Source organism: Nyctereutes procyonoides, unplaced genomic scaffold (assembly GCF_905146905.1).
Source record: "Nyctereutes procyonoides isolate TBG_1078 unplaced genomic scaffold, NYPRO_anot_genome, whole genome shotgun sequence".
In the NCBI taxonomy this organism is placed as follows: domain Eukaryota; kingdom Metazoa; phylum Chordata; class Mammalia; order Carnivora; family Canidae; genus Nyctereutes; species Nyctereutes procyonoides.
The window spans coordinates 41,399,687-41,411,703 of NW_026575043.1; the positions used below are offsets into that span (position 1 = coordinate 41,399,687).

Genomic DNA, 12,017 nt, shown 5'->3' on the forward strand with positions numbered 1-12,017 from the left:
ACCCCAAGATCAAGAATCATACACTCTACCCACTGAACCAGTCAGGCTGCCCTAGTGATAAGCCACTTTAAAAAAATAGCTGCTCTTTTCTCAATCTGAAGTTTAGTTTATAAACCTTTAGTTATTATCTTTGCTGAAACACCTTTGACAGAGGTGGCATTCGTACTTGATTACAAATGTGCCCAAATCTAACTAATCAAATCACTATCATGGCAAAAAGAAAATACTGTAAGAGTCAGAATATGAGCTTGCCATAGTTACACTCATTTCTAGTAAAACATTTTTTTTAATTTTTTTTTTTTTTAAGTAAAACATTTTTAAAGAGCAGGGACAGAATACTGTTTCAAGGGGGATGATCGGAAATTATAAGGAGAAAGTGAATAGTACCAGAATCGAGAGTGAGGTGATAACAGGAACTGACATCCTGGCAGACCCAGCAAAAGGAAAAATGAGATATTAAGAAGTTTCTCTTGGATCAATTTCCTTGGAGGTACATGGGTTTACCTTTCCAGCCGAATTCCCAAAGGGCTGCACTGAAGGGCAGCAAGGGCTAGACTGTATTTACAGCTCTGGTTCTGACTCTTCCATTCATAAGGTAAATGATCTTGAGCAAAACCTTGCCTTTCTCAATCTCAGTTTTCCAAAGCAAGAGATGGCTCTAAAAGTCGCCACCTTAAGTTACTTAGCGAGTAGCTCGCTAATTTTTTAGCACTCTACGGGAGGCAGTGGCGAGGCTGGGCCGCGGCTGGGGAGGGGTTAATGCCGTTCGGCCCCGCCCCTTCCTGGCCCCGCCCCGCGGGCACCACCGCCCGCCCGGGTTGCACCCTTGACCCCGCCCCCAGGCCGTGCGTCCACCGGAAGTGCCCACGCGCGGGCAGCTCACTTCCGCCCGGCAGGTGACAGCCGCGGGGTTCCGAGCGGCCGGCGGCACGGACGCACCGGGGGAGCGGGAGGACGAGGCCGCGGACATTTTGCTGGCGAGCCAAGCCGTGCCGTGGCGCCGGGAGCCGTTCGGACCTGCGGGTGAGGAAGCGGGGAGTCCGGAGAGGCAGGAGAAGGAGTGGGGCGGGGAGGCGGTGGTCTGAGGGGGTTTGTGGGGTCAGAGGTCACGGAGAGGACGGGACGCTAGAGGGGCGAGAGTGGCTTCCCGAGCCCCGACGCGGCAGAAGGACTGCGGGTTCATTCATTCACGCTCGGCCGCCGGCCTGAATCCCAGGCGCCCCAGCCCGCATCCCCTCTTGGGGCGTCCTCCGGAGAGACTCCTAGACTTAGGCCCGGAGGAGTCCGCCCCTGGCCAGAGGGGAAACTCCGCTCTGAGTCCTGGTTTCCCCCTTCACATCCTGAGGCCTCCCAGTCATTCAGGGCCTTATCTCTTTGCCAGGGTTTAAAAAGGGAAAAAAAAAAAAAAAAAAAAAGAAAAGAAAAGAAATCAAGAACCGGCTCTGTGCCGCCTGCCCGGCGGTAGGCTTGGGCTTGGTCTATCCGTTGGCGTTTCATGGACAGGTTATCTGGGGACACCTGTAATCATGCTAAAAATACTGACGAAATGCTACCTACTATTTATTGAGCTCCTACTGTGTTTCATGCGCTGTGCTAAGCAGAGTAGGTACGATGCCACGTGTAACTTCTCAACAGCCCTTGCGAGGTAGCTGTTGTTGATATCCCCATTTTATCCACGAAGAAACTGAGGCACAGAGAACTTGAACCACACATGATAAGGTCAATCCTGTGGTGCAGGCAGAGTCCGGGTTCTTACCCAGGCTCTCAGGGACCTGCAAAGTGCAGAGACAAAAGAGACTGGAGCAAGGTTGGGGTGTAGGGGTGTAGGTATTTAATATCTTTAGCTGCCATTGTATTTATTCGAAGCTCTGTAAAGATGTAGCCTTAATACTTTGAATCTAATCTTCGTAAGGGACATTTGATTTACGTGTTTAGGATGAAACAATTCTGCAGGCTACTGCTATAAGTGACTACCTTTCAGGGTCAAAGGGAAGTTTTTCTTGACTATTGAGAAGTGTGAGACTCAAAACAAATTATTCATGAAGCTAATTTAAGAATATTCAGATCCTGTCAGTGGTTGAGCTGCATTCCTTTTGAAATAAAGAGAGGAAGCACATGACCCTTAGGGATCTCTTGACCCTAGGTTCTTGAAGAACATTCTCAAGGGGAGGGTCTCTGTCTCTCTGAGAAAAGTGCAGACTCCTTGGCTTCCTGGCTGGGGAGCCACATCTTTCCTGGGAATGGTGAGGTCATCTGATGGCTGGAGGACTAGACTGAGTCTGAAGCCTTATTCCTTTGCAGACATTGACTTGCTTCAGTTCTGCCTCAGTTTCCCTGACAGCAGCACAAGGAAGACCTGCTGCCGTCCTATCCACTCCTGGGTGTTACAAGCCTTAATGAACCTGCTAAGGTTTCCACATGCTTCTGAAGAAAGCTGAGATATAAATATTACTGTAGTACTTTTTTTTTTTTAACTCTATGATCTGTTTTCCTAGTTCCATTGAATTCGCAGAAACTTAATATTGTTACCTTATCCCCATCCTTCCAAGGGAGGATTTGAGATGAAGCGACTTGTCACAGATGGTAGGAACATGAGCAGAGCTCAGAGCATCTGGCTCCCTGTCCTGAGTTGAGCCCACCAGCCTTCTCCGGCCTCTAGAGTCAGATCCCTCAGAGGTTGTGGAGAAATTATCTGTTGAGTATGGTTTGAGCAGAGGCTTCATCCTGAGTAGCCTGAAGGGCTAGGAGGTGTAATGAAAAAACACTGCCTAACTCCCTCAGTTAACCCTCGGTTCTGACCCCAGCTCAGCAGCTCACCAGCTTCCTGGTAGTGTGACCTGGACAGCTTACTTAGTCTGGGCCTCCTTTACTTCAGTTTTAAAATAATAGTGACTACCACCTTCTCATCCCGCCACCCCCCATCCCCCACCTCCTGCCCCACTGGTGTGTGGGGGAATTAGATAAGGAAATTTGTGCAGAGACTGTTAGTGGTTGGGTGCTTTGATCCTAGGCAGTTGATGCCTACTGGGGGCCTTTTTCTGAGGAAGGCTGTCAACCCTCGTCTGTAGGGTATTACTTCCTTCTGCAAACAGAGACCTTTACATACACAACACTGCTACCCCCCTTCTCGTTTCACTTCCTAAAAGTGTTTCAGAACAAGTTTAGTTTGTTGGTCCTTCTGGCTTTGGGCTTGGGCTTTCATCTTTTTCTGGTCATCTTCTGAAACTGTTGCATGTCTTGACTACTCACTTCCTAGAAAACCCCCATGCCTGGCACCAAAGCTGGACATGCTGACAGTGAGCAAACATGGCTTGAATATGGGTTTTGCATTTTGGTGTAATTATGAAAGCTTGAGAGGGTGTCTGTTACATGTAGATGTTTCTTTTACTGAACAGGTTTTTGTTGTTGTTGTTGTTGTTGGTTTGGTTTGGGTTTTTTTTTGCCTGAGTCAGGTCACTGATACATGATCATAGCCCAGAAATATTTTTTGTGTTTTGTTTTTCTTTTCACACAGAGACAAATAACACCAGAGAGAAAACGTGACTTGGGGAATCCTTAAAAAAAATAATACTGCTTGAATATCCATCAATGAGTCCTTATTGCTCTTAGGCTAAAATTCATAGTCTTTATCGTGGCCTTCAAGGCCTTTTGGGCTAACTCCTGCTTGGCTCTCCTGCCTTATCTCTCCCACTCCCCACTTCTTTTTTTTTTTTTTTAAGATTTTATTTATTCATGAGAGACACACACACACACACAGAGAGAGAGAGAGAGAGAGAGAGAGAGAGAGGCAGAGACACAGGCAGAGGGAGAAGCAGGCTCCATGCAGGGAGCCCGATGTGGGACTCTATCCCTGGTCTCCAGGATCACACCCTGGGCTGAAGGCGGCGCTAAACCTCTGAGCCACCGGGGTTGCCCCCACTCCCCACTTCTATCTCTTCCCAGGCTCCTGTCAAATTCAGCTACTTGCCACTTCTGCAACTCCTAACTTTTTTTACCTCTGTGTCCTTACCTTGTGTTCTCCTTACTGCCTGGACACCATTTCTTGTCACACATGCCTCTTTCTTTGCTGGGCCACTAGTTGGAGCTTCCCATCTGATCATCTCTCTGACCTTGCAGGCCTGAACCTCCTCAGTGTCCTGTGGCACTGCTCATGATGGGTTGTCATGTTCACTTGCCTGTCTTCTAAGTAAACAGCCCTTAATCCTTGCGGGGAGGGGGGGGATGTGTTTTAACAGTCTGTGTCTCTAGCACTTAGTGAAATGTCTGGCACATATGTTCTCAGTGTCAGCGAATAGATGAATATTGCATTGACTTGTTAGGATTTCTTGATTCCTAAGGAATTCAAAGCACTTTCCAGATGATCTGTCCGTCTTCATATCACTCCAGGGGGATAGGGAGAAGTCTGATCAGTGATAGTATTAACTACTCTCAGGCTACTGTTGCTACCACCCAGCCAGCCACTAGAGTGTTTCAGGGCCTCCAGAGACCTGGAGTTGGGGAGCAGCAAGGAGGTGCTAGTGGCCACTTTCCCATTGTAGTAATAGTGGCCAGCATTCATCAAGCACTTGGTGGGCTGGGCACGACTGAAGGCTTTATATGTATTGACCTGTTTTAACCTGACAAATCCCTCACGTATGTGACATTGCAGCTCTCATTTTACAGGGGTGGTATGCTTGTACCTGTTAAGTTGTGTAGACTCCTGGAGAGCCCTTGTCAAACCTGCTGTGGCCACCTTTCCTTTCCCTACTCCTTGTTCTTAGATGGTCTCCTGTTATTTAATGGAGCTGAGGAGGGGCTTGCCTGTGGTTTTAGACTTTCAAGCCTCATGTTTTTTCAGTCTTTAGCCTTGGGCTTGACCTCTGATCTTTATTAAGAGGGTCTCCCCAAAGCTGGGAGACCTCTTCTAGTTAAGGTAAGAGGCTGGTTGTGTCAGAATTCCCAGAGTTCCATCAGCAGCCAGGATGCCTGCCTTAGTGACTGCTCTCCCAGGTTTGCCATCTCCTCTGTGAACTTGAGCTGGAAGATGGTCGATTTGGAAGTCAGGTCTCAAAGCTTTAAAACCAGTCCTTCATGGGACTCCTGGGTGGTTCAGCAGTTGAGTGTCTGCCTTTGGCTCAAGGCATGATCCTGGAGTCCCGGGATCAAGTCCCAAATCAGGCTCCCTGCATGGAGCCTGCTTCTGCCTCTGCCGTGTCTCTGCCCCTCTCTCTCTCTCTCTCTCTCTCTCTCTCTCTGTGTGTGTGTGTGTGTGTCTTGTGAATAAATAAAATATTTTTTTAAATAAATAAAATCTTTTTTTTTAATTTTTATTTATTTATTTATGATAGTCACAGAGAGAGAGAGAGAGAGAGAGGCAGAGACACAGGCAGAGGGAGAAGCAGGCTCCATGCACCGGGAGCCCGATGTGGGATTCGATCCCGGGTCTCCAGGATCGCGCCCTAGGCCAAAGGCAGGTGCCAAACCGCTGCGCCACCCAGGGATCCCAAATAAAATCTTTTTAAAAAATGTTTTTAAATAAAACCAGTCCCTCATCGTTCATTTTTAGCACTAAAAACATTCATTAAAATAGAGCTCTGTAAAGGAATAGACGGGTGACATACTTTTTGCCATACCTAATTGCTTTTAGGGTCTTACGCATATTGAGAGGAATGACAAAATTTCATTAGCTGGTGAGTCTGCTTCTGTGGTCTCCATTCTCTGAATGAAGCCGGGTGGCTGGATGTTGAGACACTGAGGACAGAGCCTTCATACATTTATTCATTCAGTATTTATTGAGCCCAAGTGGATACCTGGCACTGGGCTAAGTGTGATGATAGGTAAACAAGCCAGTTTCTGCCCTTGGGTTACTTACTACATTCTGATGAGGTAGGGATTGGGAGGAAACAGAAGAAATAGAAAACAAATGTAATAATTAGAAAAACTGATAATCCATGAGAGAAACAGGCATAGCAACCAATGCATGTTGAAGTGTAAGTCAGATCTACTCAAGACCCTTTAGCGGCTTCCACCTGACTCAGAGTAAAAGCCAGGGTTCTAACCTTGACCTGGAAGCCCCCTCCATTCTCCTCTGACCTCATAACCCACTACCCTCCTCATTGCTCACTCAGCTTTCCTGCTATTCCTCAGACAAGCCAGGGATGCTCCCACTTTTCACTATCTTAAGCCTGGAAGTCTCTTTCCCCAGACAGTGCCACCTGTCACCTTCTCAAGGTGGCCAGCTGGTTAAATTTCAACCTCCTTTCCTCCCCTCCTCCACACTCCCTATCCGCCTTCCTGTTTTCTCTTTTTCCATAGCATTTGTTGCTACATCAGATAGTATATATTGTACTTATATGTCTCGCTTGTGGTGGTCCCTGTCTGCCACTGAGATATATGCGCCATGAAGGGAAGGATTTTTGTTTGACTTATTCACTGCTGTATCCCTAGCGTGTAGACCTGTTTATGGCATGTGAAAGGTGCTCAGCAAACATGAATAGGAGTGGGGGTGGGGGTAAGGACAAGAAAATATGTACTTAGTGAGTGCAGGGTCAGTATCTTTGAAGTGATGTCATTTAAGCCGAGATTTGAAAGATAAGTTGGAACAACCACTCTAGAATCTGGAGAGGATAATCCAGGCAGAAGGCTCAGCAAGTGCAAAAGCAGTGAAGAGCTTGACAAAAGAACACAGAAGGCCTGTGGGCCTAGAGGGTTATAGAGAGAGGGAAGGGGCTGCCTGTGTTCACATCATAGCTATGTCAGAGCCCTCTGCCACCAGCATTTGCATCCCCTCCTTCAGCAGCTCTAGTCTCTTTCAACTGATGCCTGTGGGAGCCGGGGGATGGGGAGGTGGCCTGGACATTTCTCCCATCAGAGCTCTTGCCACCTGGTCTTCTGCCCTTTGCTCTTTCTTCTCTCTTTTCTTTATTTACTTGTCTTCCATTTATCGGCTTTAAAATGAGCTAAGGAATTTGGCATTTTCAACTTTAGTTTTATCAAAATAACTTGACAACCAGAGCAGATGCATGTCTGATGCTGGCACACCCTGTGAGTGGAACATGGGGAAGCTGAGATTGGTTTACAAAACTTGAAATTTCCCTGAGAAGAGAGTTGAGCACTAATCATTCAGATGTTTATTGAGCACCTACTATTTGCCAAGTAATAGTCTAGGAGGTAGGGATACAGTAGTGAATAAAATGGACAGTCTTTGTCCTTATGGAGTACATTATGGAGGGAGAAAAAAATAGATGATATAAATATATTTTATAGTATGTTGGTGATAAGTACCTTGAAGAAATACAAAAGGAGGAAAGAAGGATAGGGAGTTGGGGGGATTGGTTGGGGAGGTGTACAATTTTTTTTTAAGATTTTATGTATTTATTCATGAAAGACACAGAGAGAGGCAGAGACATAGGCAGAGGAAGAAGCAGGCACCCCACAGGGAGCCTGATGCAGGACTCAGTCCCTGGACCCGGGGATCACGCCCTGAGCCAAAGGCTGATGCTCAATCGCTGAGGTACCCAGGCGCCCTGGATGTGTACGATATCAAAGTGGTCAGAGAAAGTGACATTTGAGTGAGATTTGAAAGAGATGAGGGACTGAACCATGATGCTATCTGGAGAAAGAGCCTCCCTCCCTGGCAATTGTACCATATGTACAAACATTGTAGAAACATGCTTCTTGTGTTCAAGGATCATCAAAGAGGACCCCGTATGGCTAGAATTGAGGAAATGATGGAGAAAACAATGGGAGAAAAGTTTAAAGAAGTAATGATGAATGGTGTGTATGTGTGTGAGAGAGAACCAGAAAGGATATGTGTCTCATATGGCCCATAGTCCATAATGCCATGGTAGAGATTTTGGCTTTTACTCTGAGACAGGGAACCATTGGAGGATTTTGGACAGAGGAGTACCACTGACTTAGACTATAATGGGATCATTCTGCCTGGTGCTGAAGTAGGTTGTAGAGAGCAGTGTGGAAGCAGTTTTAATCCCAATTAAAAGTGATGGTGTCTTAGAGCTGGTGAAAGCCGCCTTATGGATTCTGGATTCATTTTGAAGGTAGACCCCAGTAGCATTTGCTGATAGATTAGATGTAGGATATGAGAATGTGTGTTGTCAAAGATAACTGAGATTTTTGGCCTGAGACTCTGCTAAAGATGTTGGCAGTAACTAGATAATGAAAACTGCAGATGAGCCAGTTGAGGGATGGGGAGAAGCAGGAAGTCAGATTTTTAAAAGTTTTATTTATTTATTATTTATTTTTTTTTTAATTTTTTTTTTTTTTATTTATTTATGATAGGCACACAGTGAGAGAGAGAGAGGCAGAGACACAGGCAGAGGGAGAAGCAGGCTCCATGCACCGGGAGCCCGACGTGGGACTCGATCCCGGGTCTCCAGGATCCCGCCCTGGGCCAAAGGCAGGCGCCAAACCGCTGCGCCACCCAGGGATCCCTATTTATTATTTTTAATTTTTAAGTCCAACGTTTATAATATGAGGGCCAGGGCTTTCTCCTCAACTCAAGTTTATAAATTTTCAATTGGCTTGTGAGGCCAATAGAGATACTTCTTGTCTAATTTGGTTGCTGGGAAGACTTCATTCAGGTCCTCAATGGCCATCTTATCAAATGGAATTATGTTCTTCATCGTCTCCAGCTCTTTTTCATATTCTTCAATCCTGGCCTTGAGAGAGACAGAAACTCAGCACAGCTTTTCACATCTTCTTTTTCCTCAGCATCCACCTGGACAGTGTATTTATCCTCTGGCACAAGAACCTTCAGGGCATTAAACCTCTTCTCAAAGTCATCTACCAAGCCAGCCTTTGCCACATTGGCCTTGTAGTAAGCCCAGTCAGTAGCAGGTGGTTTCTCAGGAAGAGTAGCCAACCTGGAGGTAAGCATCTCATTCCAGGATTTCAGGGAGTTGGCAATGGCCTTCTGGTTTCGGGGTATGATCTCCCCAAAAGCTACCCAGTCAGTGGTTTTTTTTTTTTATTTTATTTATTTTATTTATTTATTTTATTTTATTTATTTTATTTACTATTTTATTAATTTATTCATGGGAGACACACAGAGAGACAGAGACACAGGCAGAGGGAGAAGCAGGCTCCATGCAGGGAGCCCGATGTGGGACTCGATCCTGGGACTCCAGCATCATGCCCTGGGCCGAAGGGAGGCACTCAACCACTGAGCCACCCAGGTGTCCCAGTCAGTGGTTTTTAGAGCAAGTTTTCACCCAGCCATCTTGAGATCCTTCACCGACCCTGGTGGCCCACAGTCCAGGAAGTCAGTTTTTATCATGTTAAGTTTGATCTGCCTGTTAGCTATATAGATATTCAAGTTCAAGTGTTGATTAGGCAGTTTGGATATATGAGCTGGGAGTTCACTAGAGAAATTGGGCCTGGGGATGTAAGGGCCTGGGGACATACACTTGTGGGTTGTCAGCATGTAGATGACACTTAAAGCCTTGACACTGGATGAGCTCACCAAGGAGGCAAGATAGCATTGGTAGGGAAGGAAAGAGAGGTACTAAGCCTGACCTGTGGGCCCTCTGATGGATGAAGAGGAAGAGGAGGAAGAACCAACAAAGGAGACTGAGAAGGAGCAGGTAGTGGGGTAGACGGAAAGGCAGAGTGCATGGCATCCTGGAATCCAGGGAAAGAAAGTGTTTCGGAGTATTCAAGGAGCGATAAACAATGTCAAATGCTCTTCTGCATGAGACTTGTCATCTGACAGGACCACTGCACCTTTTGCCAGCAGGATCTAATATGCACTAGCATCCAAGACCATCCTTGAATCTCATCCTTCCTTGCCTAACCTCATCTCCTTTCCCTTCCAAGTCCTTGCCTTCAACCAGGCAGGGGTTCTCATAAATTCCTGAACACACATGCTTGTTTTGGCTTTGGATAAGTTGCTCCTCTCTCAGCATCTTTAATTCTTTATTTGTAAATGGATTACCTTGAGAATTAAATGAGAGAAGGGCTATAAAACATTTAGCACATTGGGATCCCTGGGTGGCGCAGCGGTTTAGCGCCTGCCTTTGGCCCAGGGCGCGATCCTGGAGACCCGGGATCGAATCCCACGCCGGGCTCCCGGTGCATGGAGCCTGCTTCTCCCTCTGCCTGTGTCTCTGCCTCTCTCTCTCTCTCTGTGACTATCATAAAGAAATAAAAAAAAAAAAAAAAAAAAAAACATTTAGCACAAAGCCCACACCCCAGTCAGTGTTGCTGGTGATTTAGTCTCAGTTATGCTGACATCTTGTGGGTCTTCTCCAGGTTACCCTCAGCCCTCCCTTTCCAAATGTGACTCATCTTTTTCTGTCCTAGCAAGCCCTTCTTCATCTGAGAGGGCTTCCCTACGTGTTGTCCCAGTCTCAGAACCCTCCTCTGAAGAGTGGTGGTACTTGTATGGAAAGCATGATTGCTCTGCTATTCACCTGCAGTCCTTTACTTGGGCTCTGCATCTGTAAGAGCCCAACGGGAGAACTCTCCTTTGTCTGCTTATGTACACGCTCCTGTGTGGGGCATAATGTCAGTCTCAGAGCTGACAGTGACCCATGCTGTTACACGTGCTGAATGGATGACTCTACACTTGACAGATCTTCAGAAAGTATTCCTGTTGCGTAGATGCGAAAACTGAGATTTAAAGGGACCTCGTTCTATAGTCTTTGGCCTCTTTCTCTTCTTCTTGATTAAGTATTATTCAGAAGAAGCCCCTGTTTCTTTTTCAAGTCAAAGGAACTTTTCTTTTCCTATCTTAAAGATTTTTTGTATTTTTTCATGAGAGACACAGAGAAAGAGGCAGGGACATAGGCAGATGGAGAAACAGGCTCCCCACAGGGAGCCTGATGCAGGACTCTATCCCAAGATCCCAGGATTATGCCCTGAGCCAAAAGCAGACACTCAACCACTGAGCCACCCAGGTGCCCCATGAACTTTACTTTTTCTTGACAGCAGATCTTTTCAAGCATTACTGTCTGTAGATTGTTGAGAACTGGCACATGATTCTAGAATTAGGTTATAAAGAATCAGTGCTAATATAAGAAAATTTGCATGTGGCATGTGTGTGCCTTTACTTCCTTTTCATTTTGAGGCTTTAATTGCTAGTGGGTCTGAGGAGATTGATTTTGGCTAACTACGCTTCGTCCAAATCCCAAGAGACCCATAACTCGGCAACTTCATCCAGACAGGCTTTCGCTAGGCATGTTAACAAACTTGACATTCCTGTTGTCCAAACTGGATGGGCTGGCTCTTAAATAACCTGTAATTCAACGTTTGAGAGACTCTGAAGGGATATGTGGCAACATATTTCGTGTATCTGTTAGCTTGGAGTGTGTGTGTGTGATTCTGCCAGGACTTCATTCAAAGAGAAGTTGATTTGCTGGGTAGAGTGGGACCTCTGGGACCTCATTATGGGGCAAGGGTAGAGAGTATCAATACTACCATTTTCTAGCTGTGTGACTCCAGACAAATAAATACTTTGGTCTCTCTGGGCTTCACTTTCCTCATCTGTAAACTTGTGATATTATCAGTACTTTTTCCACAGATTATTGTGAAGATTAAATGTGAAAATCTTTATGTAGTGTCTGGCCCATAGAGCACATCTGTTTGCCATCACTACTACCATTGCTCCCTTTGTTCTGAATTTCACACCAAGCCCAAAGAAAAGCACAGCTTATTTTCTCAGTTATTAAACCGACTTGAAAGAGCCTGAGTTTGGTGACCGCATATGAGAGAGAAAGTCTGAAATCTGGTTTCTCTACTGCTGCTGAGTCACCCTTTTAATCTTCAAGGTGGCCTTACCTGTTTCCTTGTCTATAAAATGAACTTTAGGACTTTCCTGTGAGGACCTTTTCCTTTTTAAAAGGAGACTTAGACTGATGAGCAGCCATAAATAATTGCTGGGTGGTGAGTAGAATCATTGTCTTTATTATAAACTCTAGGCTTCATAGGGAAGGAACACAATCCAGAGAATGGCACAGAGTAAGGGAATATTTTGAATGAATTAACCTGTGCCTTTGAGACAGAACTGAAACAGCCACACA

The 12,017-nt window shown here is 45.9% G+C and overlaps 1 protein-coding gene across 2 annotated transcripts in view; it reads left to right on the forward strand.

The window, feature by feature from the left end:
* Positions 1 to 876: 876 nt before the first annotated feature.
* Positions 877 to 12,017, forward strand: part of AP1B1 (adaptor related protein complex 1 subunit beta 1) — a 57,021-nt gene continuing 45,880 nt past the window's right edge. The window contains exon 1 of one of the 2 annotated variants that reach the window (XM_055322522.1): positions 877 to 1,023. The gene's annotated coding sequence lies outside the window, so the exon portion shown is untranslated. The remainder of the gene's footprint in view (positions 1,024 to 12,017) is intronic. The other variant, XM_055322521.1, reaches the window with a different exon arrangement.